Consider the following 4,779-nt stretch of genomic DNA (forward strand, 5'->3'; position numbering starts at 1 on the left):
GTTAAGGAGTTCATTCCAACACTCTTTACTATTTCAAGAGATTTTATTTATTAATTCTATTATCTACAACTCCTGTGGAAAAAAAAAAATCATTTAAGCTTACATTAAATGGTTATTCAGGTAAGGATATGAACTCTGGGGAGAATGAAAATGAAGACACCTGTCTTCATGTCTTCACTCACTCTGAAGAGAACAAGTGCTAATTGGAAACCTTCACAGCTTTGACTGAAAATAGTGTAACCCAATTTTTTTTAAAAAAGAGAAATTGGCACAGAATTAATTTTTTGTGTGGACAGTTGATTCCATAATGGACAGTGGCAGGGAATCCAAAATACATGAACCACCAGCAACATTATGGTGTTAATACATGATTGTGGAGAGTCCAGATAAGCAAGCTGATATACATTTACTCTGAGAGGCTTAACAAAGTGAAGTCTTCAGTCCTCTTACTCACATAATTGCTGAATGTGGAGTATATGAGCTTTCAGTGATGGTCCCGGGAAGAAAACATCAGGGTTGTTTGATGAAAAATTTCCATCTGAACTGAAACTGTAGGGAAAAGAAATATTTTGGTTTGGGAAAGCTCTTGTTACCTGTTACTCAAGGAAAACAGCTCACTGGGTTTGACTGTGGAGGAAAATCTTCTTAATGAGGGAAAGTTAAACAGTAATTTATTGCCCATGAGTCAGAAGGAAAATAGTACAGAAACACATAGAAAACACTATTGTCCTGGGCCACTGGAATGCAGCAGTGGCTATATTGAACCCAGTGAGACAAGATAGTCTAGAAAGGAAAATATTCTACTCATATTAAGCAGAAAATTACTAGCCATGTAAAACCCCTGTTTTCACAGTGCCTTAGAATCTCTCCCGAAAGCCATTACCAGCTAATTATTCACCCTTGTCAGGGCCCTGCTACCAAAGCCATCTCTCTTCACTGTCTTCAAGTACTAATACCCATCACAACATTTCCCCGTTAATAATAAGGGGGTGAATAATAATTTGCTCTTTTATGTAAGCGAGCTCCTTTCTTCCCCCTCCCACCCTTCACCCTCTTTTTTTCTTTCCTCTTCAGGTTTTATAACTGCTTGAAACATTTCATTTAGAGCCATAGCAATTGTTCCCAGGCTGAAACAACAAGACCAACTTGTTGTTTCTTTTAGATATGAAAAATGGATTGCGTGTCTGCTAGTCTGTTTTTTTCCCCAGCAGTATCAGTTAGTATAATATGGGACATAACCTCTCCCAGCAAAACTTTTCTCAGTCTGCTCCACAGGGATCTTAAAATTCAGTCAAGTACACTGACTGAATTATGAGTGCTGTGCCTGTAAGACACAGATGGACGGACACCTGCATTGTTTGTTTGTGGAGTTATTGCTGGGTCTAAAGGCACTCAATCACTGTGCAGACACTATCTAGACTGACAGGTGAAAAAGCTTAAAAAATTACTGGATGTTTATATTTTCATGGGCAGCAACAGTGTTCAACTTAATGTGTTTGGAAACATGTTCCTAAAAATGGCAGTATGAGAGTCATAAAGCAATTTGTCCATGTAAGCCAGAGATAAACCACTGCAAACAGATTTTCATATTTATCAGCCACCTACCCATTATAAAACATGGAGGTCTCATACGTAGTTAGTCAATAAAGTATTATTTGTACATAGCTTATGTTTTTAAGAGCCTTATATAATGCAAAGTTAGGAACCTAAACATTTTTGAAAACACAATGTTACAAAGCCTGCCGTTCATATAAAGTTATTTTAAAACAGAAGCAATCAAAATCAACCACAATAATAAACATCTTCAAATAGTTCTACTGTTAGACAAGAACTAAAGTTTCAAAAAGGAAAAATCAATTTAAATGTGGCCTCCCAGTGTAGATAGATATATGCTATAACTATTCAGCTGCTGTGTTCAATAGCTAGCAAGATAGGTATGTAAACTATAAGAGCAGCCCATAAGTGAGTGCCCCAGTTACAAACCACAGAAAGTGATGACCAGTTTTTTTCTTTCTGCTTCTCAGTGAAAAATCCAATTCTGTTGGTCTATTCCTGGAAGCACTTACTCCACAAGGTTTTAACTTTGGAGTAATTATAAGAAAGGCAGAGATCTTGGGTCATTCCCTTCACTGCTCCTATTTCTCACTTGAGGGTAACAGTTTTCTGCTAAAAGCTAATTTTCTTTTTATTTTCTTCTGTTAATCATAATTGGCATAGCAGTACGCTTAATGACACACCGAAAGCCTGGCTAAGAGATTCTGTTCTCTAATGTATTTTAATGTCAGTCTGTCTTACTTTTCCATGAATGTGCACAGAACTCAAATATTTGTACATGCAAATCTCGTAAATCTAGTAGCTGCCTGAGTAAACACGAGCACACTATTGAAGCTCCCCGTGAGCTTTTTTAAGAAGTTCTGCTGTAAGAACCTGATTCAAGGTCTGACTTTATTTGACAAAAGGCTGCAAGCCCATGAAAATAAAATACTTTTTTTTTAATGCTTATTCATAGACTGTGTTCGTGGGCATTGGTAGTTATTTACCATTCTACCAATTTTTCTGCATTTAAAATACATTTGTAATTTGTTATGGAATGATACATTACTGTTTCACTGCTGCCCAGTCTCAATTCAGGAACCCTGCCTGTACCACTGGTGTTTTCCCACCCTCTCCTCTGCTCTCTCTATCCGTCTTCTCCATCTACTCTGGACTTGCCTGTCCTACCGTCCTATTCTCTTTCCGCAGGATGTGTCTCATCTATGGAAAGCTTTCTCCTGATATCTACAGAAGGGAAGAGAGATAATAGAGGAGAAGTTCAGGACTACAGCTGCCACTTTCATGACACTCTTTACACCTTTTCCTTCCCCTTCCTCTTCATGTTCTCCATCCCCCCTTCCCCTGTGTTGTGGTGTGAAAGCTATACTAACCAGTTGTCTTTTTTCTGGGTATATGTTCTCTGTCAGTGGAGAACCTCAATATTTTTAAAATCTTTGGGCATAAAGAGAAAAAGAAGCCTGTAATATTGCATGAGTGGTCGATCAATATCCATCATCATTCAGGCTTGCAGCCAAATCCAGTATTAGTCCGATTACACAAATAGTGGAGCTTCTGAAGCACCTTGTGAATAAGTGCTGTATTCTCAAGCAATGGGACTTGCAATACATGTGAGCGATTTTGTGATCTGAATGGGTAAACACTACAGATTCTGGGTGATAAAAGTGACATGATATTTTATGTACTGCAGATTGACAACACTGCTGCAGCAAGGAACAACACATTTTTAACATCCTACAATTTCCCAAGGCTAATTCTCAACCAGTCATAGTCTGCATGTGACATAACCAATTTTCTTTCCAGCAGGTAGAAAACTTAGCAGTTATAAGTAATGAAATCTTGGCAGCTGGATAACTAACTGTTTGTATCAGGGTCCATGGAATGACGTGGGAACACAGAAGGGTTCTGTGTGTAATGCAGGCACATACATGACTGTGCCTGGAAGTTTTATAAGGTCAGTAGAAAGTCCTCATGTGTTTGAATTCTTAAAAAAACCCAAATACTTTTTTCTTGTAGACTATAGAAAGTACAGTAGCCAACAATGCACAAATACTAGCTGTAATCACCCACAAAAGTGTTTTTCTTATTTTCTGAAGAGGTCATTTAATAATTTAGGTGTTTTCTCGTTGTATAAAATATTTTCTCATGCATTGTAAGAAGAAAAGTTACAGCTCTCTCTATTCTTTTTTGCTATTATATTTGTGAATTATTATATTAGAATTATGTCCAAGTAGTGATGAAGACTGCTCTGTGTTAGACAGTTCTCCATTAACTCATTTATTTGTGCTGTGTTTTGAATAGTCCAAATAATATTTGCAGAATGAGTCTCAGAGATATGTTACAGACCCAGTGTGGTATTTTGAATCACAATATTAAGTCTCAAAAGAAAATTAATTACTTTATTGCCAAAGTAATTAAACTTACTTATAACAATTTTAAAATCTGATTGGAAAAAGATTAGACCAACAAGTGTCACTGAAGTATTAAAAAATGTTACAATGACTTCATTTTTCCCCCTTAGCTTCTGATATTCTGATAACAAAGATAGAAAAAGAAGTTGCTTTAGGGAAATATCACACACTATTTTAATAAAGATATAAAACAGCCAGCTGGGCATGTATATTTATATTATTGTTTTTGATAAAACATATTCTTTGCAAGCCCATAAAAACTGAGGGGAATATGACTGCATGAATCTTCAATGACAATCTGCCAAGACTTCTTTTATTTCTCATTTTTAATAGGTCAGTTAATGTCAGAAATAGTTTAAACTGAATATTTTACAAAAATGCTAGCAGATACTTTTATTACTAATAGGTGTGTGCATATGGATGCATAGCTATACATGTTTATACACGTGTGTGAATGTATATGTGTGCATAGAGAGAGTAATACAGATGCACAAGTGTGTATGTGGCTCTGCAATGCTAATTCACACTCAAGTGTTTTGACTACTCTGTCAACAGTAAAGTGGCATAAGACCACAATATTTCTGATATTTTCCTAGTCAAAATTTTTACTTCTTGTTTGCAGAAAAGACACTGAAAAATAAGAGCAGAAATAATCTCATAAATTTTTTATAACCTGAATAATTTTATAGCAACATTTTAGAACATGACCCTGAAATCTTAGATACCTTGTAGTCCAGTGAAGGATTGAATGATGAATAAACTGCACCTTGGAAACAGAAGAGCTGTGAACTTTTCAAATGCTTTGGCAGTGAAGTGA

The sequence above is a fragment of the Molothrus ater genome (assembly GCF_012460135.2).
Source record: "Molothrus ater isolate BHLD 08-10-18 breed brown headed cowbird chromosome Z unlocalized genomic scaffold, BPBGC_Mater_1.1 matZ_random_MA35, whole genome shotgun sequence".
NCBI classification, from domain to species: Eukaryota; Metazoa; Chordata; class Aves; order Passeriformes; family Icteridae; genus Molothrus; species Molothrus ater.